The sequence below is a fragment of the Heteronotia binoei genome, chromosome 18 (assembly GCF_032191835.1).
Source record: "Heteronotia binoei isolate CCM8104 ecotype False Entrance Well chromosome 18, APGP_CSIRO_Hbin_v1, whole genome shotgun sequence".
Lineage (NCBI taxonomy): Eukaryota > Metazoa > Chordata > Lepidosauria > Squamata > Gekkonidae > Heteronotia > Heteronotia binoei.
In genome coordinates this window covers 49,918,661-49,935,057 of record NC_083240.1, presented here as the reverse complement: position 1 = coordinate 49,935,057, position 16,397 = coordinate 49,918,661, and positions in this window count along the sequence as shown.

Here is a 16,397-nt window from a genome sequence, read left to right as displayed (position 1 = left end):
ACTTTAACTTAATCATACCATAAATAAACATGCCACCAAAATTTCAAAAGAGTGTTGGACTGGATGGGCCATTGGCCTTATCCAACATGGCTTCTCTTATGTTCTTATAACTCCAGTAGTCCTTTATTTCTCAAGAGCAACCATTCTTTCAGCCATATTTTATTTTATTTACCTTAAACATATCTCACCCTCTCCATGAATGAACTCAGGGCAGCTAACAACAACCAAAAATTACATATCAAAGCAATAAAACAATATAATGCTAAAAACTATAAAATTACAAATATTACATAATGGTGCTATTACAACTTCATGGCGGTTCATGATGCTTTCAGTGAGCCAGTTCAATTTCTATTAATTCCTTAGATCAGGGTTTCCCAAACTTTCTTTCCCATGGCCTAGTTATTTTTACACTTCTCCTTCATGGCCCACTAAAATTTGGGGGTGGAGCCAGGAGACTTTGGGGGTGGAGCCAGGATACAGGAATTATGTCATTTCTTGTGGTGTCAAGGACCAAGTGATGTCACTTCTGGGGCACACTGAACCAAAACTCCACCTTTTCCTGTGTTGTCACTTCCAGGGCACTCCCCCAAATTTGCCTCTTCTTCAGAAGTAAATTCATTTTCAGAAAAATCTCTCTGAAACTCATGCTGAGCCAAAATGGGGGTGAAAAGTGGGTCGTCCTCTCTTTTCACCCCCATACCTGCATGCACCTATCTGTTTGTGTATTCTTCTCCATCTTGCAAGCACTCCTAATGCCCATGTTCAATTGCCTGCACCACCTACACATCCCTTCCCCAACAGCACTGGCCAGTGTATGCAGTTGGGAGTGCTGTTGCCATTGCCATCAGGAATGCCAGCACTGTGTATCACCCACACTGGGCCTGCCTCAAAATATGCTGACACATTTAGTAGGCCCTTCCTTCAGCTGCTACCACTGGAACCCTGCCTCAAGCTACAACCAAGCTTGCTTGGTTTCAAGAAAATCTTTTGACAGCTATTTTTCATTATTATTTCTTTATTTATAATGGTCATAGACCAGCAAACAATTCATAAAAGTCCAATTCATAACCAATAAAAGGTGATATAAATATACAATTATTATACACTAAAATATGATACCACCTCAAATATACATAAAATATGAGTACAGACTTTGACACTGACACTGAAGATGTGAAATTAATGTTATAACCAAGGATAAACTAAAAACCCTGTCTAGACTTCTTTGTTTCTTCCCTTAATAAATAAATTATTTATTCACTGCCTAAGCCAGCATTTAAAGCAGTAAAATCATACCAAATTAAAACTGATTGTCCATAAAATCATACATAAAAAGCATAAAATACTGTTATAAAACTACAAATATAACAAAACATGGCAGTTGCAGCCAACAGATTGGCAAAGGTGTTTAGCCATTTCCTGATGAATCATTAGAGTTTTTCTTATTCTTGTGGCAAGCCAGCCAAATTTTGCTAATTTGTATGCAACCTCAGGGTTCCTATCGCTAAGACGATTCTTAAGGAGTTGCAATTTTTGGCTACTGGTAAAGGGTAGGGCCGTGGAAAATGGAACTACTTCTCAATGAGTACTGCAAGATACCTTGGTCCCAAGACGGATTAGGGCCACAGAGGACAGAATTCATTATTATGACCTTTCCAAACAATATCTCAGTTTTCTCACTTATGATAATGCTAGGGAGATAGTGAAACAGAGAATATTGGACGTTGTCAGACAAAACAACCTCAATAGCACAACCAAATGGTGAGCTCTGACAGAACCAATGAACAGGGTGACCCCGATGCCCTACCTATACCTCTTAACAAACAATGGCCGTTTTCCCCCTGACCTTACTCCGGAGCGACGTCCCTCTTCACCGCACAGCGTCTGCGCGGATTTCCCACCAACTGCTGCGCACAACCAGGAAGAGCCGCGGCTTTTGCGTCGCAGATGTAAACTGGTTTTTAGCGGCACTTCCTGGTTGTGCGCAGCAGTTGGTGGGAAATCCGCACAGACGCTGCGCGGTGAAGAGGGACGTCGCTCTAGAGTAAGGTCAGTGGGAAAACGGCTAATGAATACAGGAGAACGTTTACTCTTATGAGGTGGGAAGTTCTCCCTTCAGTGGTGGTGGAGGGGAGATACAAAAAGGTGCCGTTCCAAGAATGATTATGTCCCTGCTGCTGCAATGATGGTATTGAATCTCTAGTCCATGTCATATTTGACTGTGAGGCTTATAATAATTGAGAAACTATTTTTCATACTTTTCCTTGGCTGAAACACTGGGAAATTGCTGTGAAAGGTAACAGAGAATTGTACTGCAATTAATGAATTAATTTCAAGTTATATGACGTTCATCCGAGCTTTTCTGCAGTTATCCCAAAAAGGATATTTATGAGAGGCTTGCAGCTTTTTACTGGCTGTGTTTCCCATGTCTTTAAAAGCAACCTGTTGTGCAGATACTTAGCCAATGAACTACTTTCATCCTTTTTAATATCTACAGGAGGAGTTTAATTTTGGTGTCAGACAGCTGTTAAAAGCAGGACCAGTAAAATGGTGCCAACTTCATAGTACCATCTCTTCCAGTGCTGTTGAGATATACCGCAGTAATCTCCAATAATCTCTTTCTGCCCCACACCTCTTACTCTCATTCCCTCACACAGAAATCTCATAGAAGGCCACCTGGCTACAACTGGGGATGCCAACATTTCTTTGGCAGAGCTCCTATGTCTGCAACAATAGTATGATGAACAGAAAAGTTTCATCCAGCAAAAATGCCCATTCCCCGCCTCTCCTGGCTGAAAAAAACACATACACCCTTCTTTGCCGCCCAGGCCTCCCGGGGAAATCTCCCCAAAAGAACATACTGCAAGGCAAATGAAAGCACCTTGAAGAACACTTCATGGGTCTAAAGTGCCAGTGGATGCCAGCTTTTCTCTCAAACACTGGGAGCGGGGGGAAAGGAAGGAGAGGCAGCCCAGCTCCTCTTTGCACAACACAGAGTTTCCGTATGCATGCATACTTCTTCAGATGTACATCACGGTGTTTGTTTTTTGTATTGCCTGTCATATGAACTGTGATCCCAGGTGTTGGCTTTTCTGCTTGTATTGGGGATTTTGCACAAAGTAGGGACATATGATTTATTTATAGATTTGTATTTGAACTGGGCCTATCTGCAGTTATTTTTAAAGGACACATGTACAAACAACTTGTACCCTTTTAAGAGTCTTCCAATGTGGGAATCGTTATATCTGAAATCACATAAGCATTGAGAGATTCTTCTATGGAACAACTTTGTCAGAAGTGATTTTCCTATTTAGGAGACCGACCAATTAGGATTAGTTCATTGGTCATAGCAACAAAGATTAAGAAATTCATGGGGTCAGTTATAATAAAGCTTCATAAATGGTGTTCCATTAGATCCTTAGGGAAGTTCTGGTATGACTTTGAAATGTTTTAAATGATTTATAGGGGAAAGTGTTGCAGTGATTTGGTAAATATGAGAAATAAAATCCGGTTCATCTCTCAAAATTATCATGTCTAAGTGGAGGTATTACATGTGGTTTCAGCCCATAAGAATTTTGGTCAATGTTATACTGTGATTGATACCTTTAAAAAAGTGATATCCAACACACAGCCTCATGACCTATAATAGATTTCATTAAGTAGAATCAGTGTTCCAGTCTTTGTAGAGAGCATTTCCCAGCATAATTCAGAAGGCTTTTGCATCTGAGTAGAGAAGAGGTACAGGACCTGCTTGCTCAAAAACTATGCACTTAAGTGGCATTGAAAGCATTTTGCCACCAATCAGGAATGGCTGGCTCCTAATAAAAATTGCAGATAGCATTTAGCCAACAAAATCCAGAAAGCTTGTGCATCTAGTAAGAGAAGAAGTTCAGAACTGACTTGTTCTTACATTAACATATCATATGAATTGAGAACATTTTGCCATCAAAAGGAATGGCTTACTCCTAATATAAATACTGTAAAGAGCACCTTGCCAGCAAAATCCAGAAGACTTTCAGAGAAGAGAAGTTCAGGACTGGCTTAAGCTCCTAATAGAAATATTTAAGTGGTACTGAGAGGTAAGGTCTTAATAACAATTAACAATATCTTTAAAAAAAAAGACATTTTAAAAAATTAAGAATCATGCACTTCCATTCAGCTTTGTGTTGTATCTCATTGTAATGACCATTGTAATCTCTCTCTCATGATGAGAGATTTTGAAAAAAATAAAGATGTTGCAGAGAGCATTAATGTTAAATTGTAACAAGAAACTGAAAACCCTGAAGAAAAAAGGAAGGAATACTCCTGAGGAAGTTTTTTTGACAAAATGAGCCTATATCCGGGTGCCCATTGGACAGTCACATTTCCCTGGCATCTACTTTTTGACTCTATCTAAAGTCCTGTTTTTACTGGGCTTTCAAGAATATTTAATTTGAAGAAGACTAATATTTTATTTTAACACATTACTATCGCTCAATGATTTGTTTGTTTGCATGTGTGACTGAATTTGCTTTCAGATGAGACAAGGCCATTTTTGTGATTTGAAAAGGGATACTGTTCTGATTGCTTTTGAATGTGCTTGTCAAGTCTGCAGATTCAATGATGAGTCGGTGTGGATACAAAGACTCTATTTTATTGATACTGGTTACTTGTGGCCTAAGCCAGGTCTTGAAAAGACTAAAGACCTTACAGTAGATACATTGCATATAAGGTATACTTCAAAAGGATTCCTATGGGGGGGAATGGTACAGAGGACATTCACACATAGATGTTGCAAATACATTCTCATGTTGATTAGAGGCCAGTATGGCCTTGATGCTCTCAGACTCCTTCCTCTCCCACAAGCCTGGGTTGAGAAGGCACAGATAAGACTTTAACACATTACCATTTCAAAGCAGGATGAGCTCTACAAAGGAGGGGGGGAAGGAAGAGGGAGTAAGCTAGAAGCATTTGGTTATACTTTGGTTCTACCCAGCATGCTCTGTGCTTGAGCCAGATTTATAGACAGACTTGACAGTGCTAGCTGAATAACAGCATCTTGAAGGGACTGTAGAAATACAGGGCAAAAATTTACAGTTTGGTTCTTCAAGAATTTTCTGAAACATATGTACACTTCAGCAGAATGTTGCACAAAATAGAATCTTGATATTGTCATGCATAGAATCACATCAAGGTGGCTTTATATAAGTGTTTTATGGATGTATTTTGTGTGCTTGTGTATTGATAACATGTGACAAATCAAATGTGCTCTAATCCTGTTGTTAGTTTTGATTTCCCCCCCTAAATAAATTAGAATTCAAGATATATGGATCATAGCACAGAGTGAATATTAAGCACACTGAAGAAACAGAAAGGGGGCAATTTGTCCTCATCTATTTCCACTCTGGGAACACCTAAAAACTACCATCCTGCAGATCTCTGAAGAAGTCCTCGGGTTCTCCACAAGGAAGAACAAGGACTGGTTTGATGAGAACAATCAAGAGATCCAAGATTTACTGGCGAAAAAGAGATCTGCCTACCAAGCACATCTTGCTCAGCCCTCCTGTCCTGGGAAAAAAACAACCTTTCGCGCTACATGTAGCAACCTCCAGTGCAAGCTTCGAGACATTCAGAACGAGTGGTGGACCAAGCTTGCAGAGAGAACCCAGCTGTGTGCAGACACTGGTGATTTAAGAGGGTTCTACGAAGCCCTGAAGGCAGTATATGGTCCATCATATCAGGCTCAGAGTCCCTTGCGAAGTGCAGACGGCCAAGTGCTCCTCACAGACAAGGCATCCATACTGAACCGGTGGTCAGAGTATTTTCAGGTTCTCTTCAGTGCCAACCGCGTAGTTCAAGATTCAGCAATCCACCTCACCCCACTTCAACCAGTGAAAACAGAGTTGGATGAGATCCCCACCCTAGAGGAGACTGTTAAAGCCATCAAGCAACTGAAAAGTGGCAAGGCAGCAGGAGTTGATGGAATTCCACCAGAGATCTGGAAGCATGAGTAGCACTGAGTAGACAGTACTGATTTTGATGGACCAAAGGTCTGATTCAGTATAAGGCAGCGTCATATGTTCATGGGGAGGGATGGTGGCTCAGTGGTAGAGCATCTGCTTGGGAAGCAGAAGGTCTCAGGTTCAATCCCTGGCATCTCCAAAAAAGGGTCCAGGCAAATAGGTGTGAAAAACTTCAGCTTGAGACCCTGGAGAGCAGGGGAGGGACGGTGGCTCAGTGGCAGAGCATCTGCTTGGGAAGCAGAATGTCCCAGGTTCAATCCCCGGCATCTCCAACTGGAAGGGTTCAGGCAAATAGGTGTGAAAAACCTCAGCTTGGGACCCTGGAGAGCAGGGGAGGGATGGTGGCTCAGTGGCAGAACATCTGCTTGGGAAGCAGAAGGTCCCAGGTTCAATCCCCAGCGTCTCCAACGAAAAAGGGTCCAGGCAAATAGGTGTGAAAAACCTCAACTTGAGACCTTGGAGAGCCGCTGCCAGTCTGAGTAGACAATACTGACTTTGATGGACCAAGGGTCCGATTCAGTATAAGGCAGCTTCATATGTCCATATGTCCATGGGGGCACAGTACTACATAGCTCACTTCACAAAGTACTTGTCACCTGCTGGGAACAAGGCAAATTACCACAGGACTTTCGCGATGCAATCATCATCACCCTATACAAGAACAAAGGGGAAAAGTCAGACTGCTCCAACTACCGGGGGATAACCCTGCTCTCCATCGCAGGCAAAATCCTTGCCAGAATACTCCTGAACAGACTGGTGCCCACCATTGCAGAAGAACTCCTCCCAGAGAGCCAGTGCGGCTTCAGAGCTAACAGGAGCACCACCGACATGGTATTTGTTCTCAGGCAGCTCCAAGAGAAATGCAGGGAACAGAACAAGGCTCTGTATGTGACTTTTGTCGACCTTACCAAAGCTTTCGATACCGTTAGCAGGAAAGGCCTGTGGCAAATCTTGGAACGTTTAGGATGTCCCCCAAGGTTCCTCAGCATGATCATCCAGCTACATGAAGACCAGCGAGGCCAAGTCAGACACTGCAACGACCTCTCGGAGACCTTCCCAATAGGCACAGGTGTAAAGCAAGGCTGCGTTCTCGCGCCAACTCTCTTTACGGTCTTCTTTAGCATGATGCTTCAAAGAGCCACAGTAGATCTTGATGATGATGATGATGGTGTCTACATCCGCTACCGCACCGATGGCAGCCTGTTCAACCTGAGGCGACTAAAGGCCCACTCCAAGACAAAGGAAAAACATCCGAGAGCTACTGTTTGCTGATGATGCTGCACTCGTCTCCCACTCGGTATCAGCTCTGCAGCATATGACGTCCTGCTTTGCAGAGGCTGCCAAGCTATTCGGCCTAGAAGTTAGTCTGAAGAAGACAGAAGTTCTCCACCAGCCTGCACCCCAGGAAGATTATCACCCTCCCTGCATCATTGTGGGTGAATCAGTTCTGAAGACAGTCCAGCAGTTCAGCTACCTGGGGTGCATCATCTCCTCAGATGCCAAGATCGACAAGGAGATTGACAACAGGCTGGCAAAGGCAAACCGTGCATTTGGCTGACTACACAAAAGGGTGTGGAGCAACAAGCATCTGAAAAAAGGCACAAAGATCAATGTTTACAAAGCGGTTGTGATGACAACCCTCATCTACGGCTCCGAATCGTGGGTATTATACCGTCATCACCTGCGACTCCTCGAGCGCTTTCATCAGCGCTGCCTTCGCACCATCCTCAACATCCACTGGAGTGACTTTGTGACCAACACTGAAGTCCTCAAGCGGGCGGAGGTTACCAGCATCGAGGCACTGCTGCTGAAGACGCAGCTGCGCTGGGCAGGGCATATTTCTAGGATGGAAAACCACCGCCTTCCCAAGATTGCCCTGTATGGCGAACTTTCCACCGGCCATCGAAATAGAGGGGCACCAAAGAAGAGGTACAAGGACTCCTTGAAGAAAACCCTTGGCACCTGTCACATCAACCATCACCAGTGGTCTGACCTAGCCTCAGATCGCAAAGCATGGAGGCACACCATCCACCAGGCTGTCTCTTCCTTTGAGAACGCATGCATAGCTGGTCTTGAGGACAAAAGGAGATTGAGGAAGAATCGCACTGCTACAGCACCAACCCCAAATCAGACTTTTCCCTGCAGCCACTTTGGCCGGACCTGCCTGTCCCGCATTGGTCTTGTCAGCCACCAGCGAGCCTGCAGCAGACATGGACTATTGCACCCTTCTTAAATCTTCGTTCGCGAAGCCAAGCCGAGAGAGAGAGAGAGAGATTTCCAGTGACCAACCGTCTGAAAAGCAGAACCGCCAACATAGTAATGGTACAGCACTGTGAAATAGTTTTTAAATTTTTATTGTATTAATGTTTTATAGATTTTATTGACATTGTTTTAAATCGTGTAAACGAATGTTTTGAGCCACCCTGAGTCCGCTTGTGGAGAGGGCGGGATAAAAGTTTAATGTAAATAAATAAATAAATTAGTCGAGTGTCTGTTCCTGCACAGTCCTCAATTATCAGGCCTCTTGCTGAGATTCAGAAAAGGTTTACTGAAAGGCACAACATGACAGGTATGACTCTTTGTGTCGGATCTGGCTATACCTGTGAGAGCCAGATCAGGCGTTTGTTAGCTCACCCAAATTCAAAGCCAAAAAGCCCGCACAAAGCAGCAAAAGCAATTTCTCACCCAGTTCCCCAATGCGTGCCAGCAGGTGCCAAGACAGTCTGTAGTGGGAGATAATTTGTCCTTGAGTTCCAGACATGGCCCTCCCTCCCAGGACAGAATGTGTACTTCATGCATTACAGTCAAAAATGAAAGCAAGCCAATAAAAGCATCCCTGTGCATCCTCCCCTAATATTCCCATCACAGTTACAGAAAGCACATCAAGGCCTTGGCGCCCAGCAAGTGCACGACATGCCAAGCCCCTTGGCATTGAGTACTTTTCAAAATGTCATTTTCTCTACTTGCACATTCCTTTCCCTCATTAAAGCAACAGATATTGTTACATACATACATATACATGTGTGTGTGTGTATATATATATATAAACCAAGCTTTTAAATCAAATTCCATAATGAAGCTGACATGCCAATATTTGCAATCTCTCCAGCAAAGTTAAGTATGTATAGAAACATTTTCTTCTTTGACACAGTTTGATATTAAGCACTGCATCTAATTTCCTCTGGAGAAATCAGTTGGAGACACGAAGGAGACAAATCTTTCAGCATAAATCATAATTGAATAAAGATGCCTGATTGAAATTATCTTAATTTCCTCAAAATTCCAATCGATGCTTAGGCTCAGCAGGATCCCCCTCATCTCCCTTTTTAGAGATGTGAGAAACTCCTCTGAATAGATTTAATTGGAAAAAATAATCTATTTTGACTTCCCACAGAATTCCTACAAGAGTTTCTGCTGAGCGTCATCCCTCCAGTTGGTCTCAAAATTTGTGGAAGGTAAAAGATGACGGCAGTTCCACGAACACAAACTACTGCAGTGCTGATAAGTTTTCATTTATTTATATCTCACTTTTCTCTCCCCACTGGAGATACAAAGCAGCTTGCAACATTGTTCTACTCTTTTCTACTGTGCCCTCCTAACAACATGGTGAGGTAGTCTACCTCGTATCATTCTGAACAGACACTGTTATGATCATCTCATGCCCTTCTTCATGTTTCCAACCTTCTGAAGCAAGGTGGTTGGTCACAAAGGACAAGAATGTTTCAGCAGTGACTCCTTGGGGATGGAATATCCTTCCAACCTGGCACATCAATGGCCATTTTCAGTGCCAGGCCAAGATTGTTTAACAAATCAGCTGGCTTTTTATTGATTGGTGTATCCCAGGGGTGGGCATAAGAACATAAGAGAAGCCATGTTGGATCATGCCAATGGCCCATCCTGTCAAGCAATGTGAATCTTCCTTTCAATACTATAATGCTAATAGTATGATGCTAACTGAATGTATCTGTAAAGCTCCATGAATGTTATTAACCATGAACCAAGCCAGGCACATCAAAGCAGGAAATATCTAGAGTGTAGTTTGTGCCTTTTTGGCCTCTCTCGCTTTCACTAACAAATGCGGGAATTTGCTCTTTGAAGATAAGCACCTCCAGTGACAGGTTCTCAGGCCTGATCCCAGGGAAGGAAACCACAGGGGAGATAAGGGGTTGCCGTGTGAAGATTCACACGTGAATACAGCATTGTTTAGAGAATGTAGCTTTGTTTAGAAAACCTTTGATGTGCCACCTTTAAGTATGCCTTCCACTGTTACTATGTATCAGTTCTAATACCTAGCTCAATAGAAACATCTTGGATTATCAATAAATCATACTTTGTTTCAAATCAAGGACTGATTTCTTTGAGATCTAATTGCTTGACATTTTGGAACTGATCCATATTTGGAGTTTATCTGAACCGGCCACTTTAATAATAATAATAATAATAAATTTTATTTGTATCCCGCCCTCCCCGCCGAAGCAGGCTCAGGGCGGCTGACAGGACATGGTCTACGCCATGATTTGTATAAAACAATTTTAAAATACAGTTAATAAATACATTTAAAAACAGTTACATAAAAAATTTAAAACTACAATGAATTAGGTGCTATTTCCAATAGCCGGATGGCTGAAAAACTTTCGGATAACACAGAACCCACTGAAACCTTTGGACTAACAGGAGTAAAAACTCCCCTCTGGCACATCGTCAGGGCACGGAGAATAGGGGGTCGTGGATCCCCGCTGCACATCACCCCGTGGAAGTGGGAGCTGCGAACCTCCGCCACCCTGATGGATGAGGCCCCGGCATGCCACGAAACCCTCCTGACGAGGCCGAGCCAGGGGGGAAGGAGCGGTAACCCTGGCGAGCGGGGGGATGACTGCCCGATTCAAGAGGATTATGAATGGGAAGAACCAAGGTCAGACAATGACCGTGGGCGCGGATCGGAATTGGAGGAGAACGGGAGACCTCCCAAAGAAAAGGACATCCTAAAGAAAGTGACGGGAGAAATAGCAACCATGGCCTGGGAGCTACGAGATGAGATCCAAGCGAATGCCACATTCATAGCCCAGGAGGTACAGAGGCAGATCGATGCTTGTGGGATGGGTGCAACTGGCAGGAGCAGTAGAAACCAACATGAAAAGCGTGGCCCTCCAATGCCAACTGCAGCAAGAGGGAAAGGGGGGACGTGAGGCTCAGCCAGGGGGCAAAGCCGAAGGGAAAAGGGAAACACACAAGGGGGGGGCCAAGCCCACCACAGGCCGCAAGTGCTTCCGCTGCGGTGACCCCGGCCATCTGGTTGCCAACTGCCCGGAGAAGCCTCAAGCCCCCTCCCTCAACCCGAAACCGACCGCAGCGGGACCAAAGAAGACACCAGCGGGACCAAGGAAGACACCAGTCGCAGCAGCACCGCAACCTCAATGGTGCTTGACGAGGATACTATAATTCTAGACGACCTGAATGAGGAGTCGTGGGGAACCGAGCCGGCGGAAAACGAGAGCGACCTGCACTGAGAGGTGCCGGGAGGCAGGTCGTGGATCTAATGGCACTGTTACGGGTGAGAATAACTGGATCCTTATTCTTTGTCCGATTGACATTACTAAACCCGCTTTATGCACGCCCGGGCTCTGATTGACTCAGGGTGCATGAGGGAAATTATCACCTCAAAACTAGTGGACGCTCTCAGACACTCCCGATCGCCCCTACCCCACCCGATCCAGTTTGAGCAAATGGACGGGTCGATAATGCGAGGGGAGCCTGGCATAGAGGAGACTCAGGGGCTACCAGTGGGAATAGATGAGCACTGGGACATGGAGGTTTTCGTGATCGCCCCCTCCTCGTCTTTTGATGTGGTGCTAGGGGTTGGTTGGCTAGCCAGGCACCAACCGGACATACAGTGGGGGGCACAGATCATAGATTTCACTGACAACCAGTGCAAACACCACCACTGGTCGGGGAAGTGGGGACCTAATCTGCCCCCCAGAAATGAAAAGATGTGCGTATCGGTGGAAGAGATCCAGTCGATTCCCCGAGAGTACAGAGATCTGCGCAGGGTGTTTAGCGAGGAGGAGGTGAACAAGTTGCCCCCGCATCGAAGCACCGACTGCGCCATCGAACTCATCCCCGGTCAGGAGCTACCCAAAGCTAAGCTGTACTCCATGGGGTGGGCAGAGAAGGCTGAACTACGAAAGTTCATAGACAAAAACTTAAAGAGGGGTTTCATTAGGCTGGCCACCGCGCTGCATGCCGCGCCAGTCCTATTCCGGAAAAAGAAGGACGGGAGCCATAGACTTTGTACAGATTTTCGCGGGATAGATGGGATTTCAATGTCCAACACCTACCCCATCCCCTTAATCAAGGAGCTACTAAGCACCATGTCGGAAGGGTCCATCTTCACCAAATTGGACCTGAGAGACGCTTACTTTAGGGTGCGGATCAAGGAGGGGAATGAGTGCAAGACTGCCTTTAACACTCCAATGGGGCAATTCGAGTACTTAGTGATGCTTTTTGGACTACAAGGGGCCCCGGGGGTGTTCATGAATTTTATCAATGAGGTCCTAAGGGAGTACCTGTACAAGGGGGGGGGGGGTGTACCTGGATGACATCATTATTTATTCAAAGGACCTGCCCTCCCACATCCAATTAGTGAGAAAAGTGCTCACCACCCTGTACGAGCACAAGCTGTACGCTAAATTGTCAAAGTGCGAGTTTCACCAAAAGGAACTCGACTACCTGGGGTTTCGTGTCTCAGGGAAGGGATTGGCGATGGACCCTGTGAAAATACAAGCAGTACTGGATTGGGAACCCCTGAGGACACGTAGACAGCTACAATCCTTCCTCAGGTTCGCAAATTTCTACAGGGGGTTCATTCAGGGGTTCGCCCAGGTGATGCTGCCCCTAACAATCTTATTAAAAACCAAAGGGAAGGGCCCCGAAGCAAAAAAGCCGGGGGCTAAGCTGAAATGGTCCCCAACTTGCTAGGAAGCCTTTGACAAACTCAAGCGCTTGTTTATTAGTGAACCGGTCCTAGCCCACCCGGATGAGCTTAAGCCCTTTGTGGTTCAATGCGACGCTTCCGACGTGGCTGTAGGAGCAATATTAATGCAGAAAGACTCAGAAAGGAGGTTGAGGCCTACATTTCCAAAAAGTTCTCACACGAACAACGCAACTGGTAGGTGTGGGACAAGGAAGCGTTCGCATTGAAAACATGGCGGTCTTGGCTAGAAGGGGCCAGAGTGCCATTCAAGATTTGGACTGACCATAAAAACTTGGAAGCGCTCACTGGGCATAGAAAACTAACTGAAAAACAAATCCGGTGGGCTGGGTTCTTTGCCAAGTTTGATTTTACTCTCAAACATATCCCGGGGTCGAAAAACTTCTTAGCAGACACCCTGTCCAGGATGCCACAGCATGAGAGTCAAAGAGAGGAGGTGGTAGACTCCATCATTCTTCCCTCATCTGTGGTGGGAGCGGTGACCACACGCTCCGGGAAAAAACCCCAAGCACCGGAACCATGGGGGGACAATAGACTGATTATAGAAGCGGAGTGCGAGGGAGAAGGGAGGCCAGAAGGGACAGGGGGGTTTTGGTACTATGAAGGAAAGCTGTACGGCCCGAAAACCCTCTGCAGAGAAGTTTTACAGCACTGCCATAGCAGCAAAATATCTGGCCACTTTGGATACGTAAAAACACTGCATTTGGTCAATAGACAGTTCTGGTGGCCACACATGAAAAAGATATCTCTGAATTTGTGGCCACTTGCCCAGTCTGCATCATGGCCAAAAAGGGGGGGGGGAGACACCCGGTCTCCTCCAGCCGACCCTTACGGCCGCGTGACCCTGGTCGGTGGTGTCTATGGACTTCATAGTAGAGTTACCGGTGTCCCTGGGGCGGACTGTGATTCTAGTGGTGGTGAGAGGAGTGAAATAATGAAATGAGCTGAAACAGGAGGAACCAAATGTAATGTCTTAGTGATCGTTAAGGTGCAAGGAGCGGAACCGGGTACAAACATTTAGTAACCATAGCACAGGGGTAGTAGCCATTGTTAAAACGCAGAAGCCGAAAAGAAATAACACGGCTGAACAAGCCATGGCAACAGTAAAGATTGATAGCAATAGAAATTAATCAGCAGCAAGTACGCAGGCGTAATCAAGTAATGAATATTAACTGACACACCCCACCTCGGGGAAAAGTAAATTTAAATGCACATGCAATGTATGTAACGGGAGGGGTACATATCAAGGAGGGGGTGAAGTAGGCGTGCCGGGTAGCCTGTACCCTCTAAGTACCTCAGCCTATGGGGAAAGGAGGAGGGACTCATCGGCCGGGAGTAAAGGATAAAATGGCATGTATGGAACTAATCAGGGAGCTCGTTGAAAAGCGACTCCCCTCTTTCTTGATATCAATAAAGTTGTATACTTCAAAGGAGACTCCCGACTGACAGCTCTTTTTCTTTGCATCTCCTGGAGGGGCCAGGGGAGGCATACAAATTGTCTCTAACAATTGGGGGCTCTCGTCCGGGATCACGTGACCTGTTACCAGCCCACTCAGCGAACTGCAATTGGGAAGGTGCACCTCGTGAGTATTTCACGACCCATTGGATCTCCGTTGGCTGGGATTGGAGACAGCTCAAGACCCGTGACACTGTAGATCGCAGTCAGTCGGTGACGCTCCAGGCAGGAGGGGCCTGCCAGGCAGGAGGGGCCTGCCAGAAAGACGAGCTCGCACAAACTTGGAAATCGGGACGTCCCGTCTAGTTAAGGTAAGACCGCGGCAAATGGGAAATAGAAGTTCTCAGTTTAAAGAGGGTAACGGATCTGGGGAGGCTTAGGGAATCCCCCAGATACAGGCAGACAGTCATTTAGCACTGATGCTAAAGAAGCTAGAAGGATAGTCTTTGACTGTTTGAATAAGGAGAAGATGGTGAACTTCTCTGTTTTTGTGTGGCCAAAGTATAAGTTGCGGGGACTTATCTGGCCTCCCTTTGGTAGCTTTGATGAAACAGTGAGACAGCTGTTAAACATTTATATTAATGAAAGGAGGCCTTGAAATGAGGAATCCAGTTATGTGGGGGCATGGATGCCTCAACCAGGATCACTGGTCTGCATGATGACATTTAAAAGGGAGAAACAAAAAGAAATGGTTGCTTTTAGTGTGGCCACACTAAAAGGGAACTCTCTTGGGGAGGGACGGTGGCTCAGTGGTAGAGCATCTGCTCGGAAGCAGAAGGTCCCAGGTTCAATCCCTGGCATCTCCAAAAAGGGTCCAGGCAAATAGGTGTGAAAAGCCTCAGCTTGAGACCCTGGAGAGCCGCTGCCAGTCTGAGTAGACAATACTGACTTTGATGGACCAAGGGTCTGATTCAGTATAAGGCAGCTTCATATGTTCATGTTCAAGTCTGGATACCAGTCTCCAGGTGTAGCCAGGAGACATCCTGCAATTTCTCTAGATTGCAGCTGCATTCTTAAAGTATTCCAGGAACTTCAACCTGGACATGGTTATTGGGTGATCTTTGTCAGATAATCCTCTTGTAGTAAAGAAAGTATTTATAGTAATGAGTGTTGGGAAACAGAGAGGGGAGAGAACTGGTCAACCCCCCCCCCCTCTGTTGGAATATTTTTTCCTTCTCCTTTCTTTTCCCTTCTTTTGTTCTTGTTAGTATTTGGTATTTGTAAAGAAGTGACTATCTTTACACTTAGTGAAAAGTGTAAGTTCTGTCTTGCATAAGTAAACTACTTTGGAAATGTTGTTGGAACATTATAAAGAAATACATTATAAAGAGAGTGCTGTCTGTATAGTCAGAGATTAAAAGTGTTGGAAGGTAGTAAAGTGTTAAAATAAAGTTTGCTTTCATGGTTGGAGTTTAGCAGGATAACTGTGGCACAGAAGGTTAAAATAGCTGAAAGTATTGGGAAGGATTTCTTTCTTTTAAAGTGGTAATGAGAGTTAAGAGTTTATTTTGGTGTACATATTTTGAGTAGCTAAAACAGATTCAGTTGCTTTCCTTGTACATTGTTTGGCAAAACCTTTTATAGACCAAACTTTGAGCCTTTCTCCTGCCAGGAGACTGGCATCCTCCAAGTCCTAGCCCCTCCTTTTGGAATGTTAGGAAACAATACAATATGTAGCTAAGATGGAGAAAGCAGGTTCTTTCTCCAAGGATTTTTTTTCTTGCTGAACAGAGGTTTGCCTTAAAACAAAGCAGAATTAAGTATTCAGAATTAATGTAATGCTATTCAGAATGAATGTAAGATGAGAGGGTTTTTTTTTTTTAAGTTTTTATAAAGTCAAAGGACAGTTGTAGATAAATTAATTTTAAGCATTTACGGCTTTTAAACCTGGTTTTTATCAATGTTCTGTAAATAAACAAGGAAGTTGTTGAAGCACAATTAGTGGGAG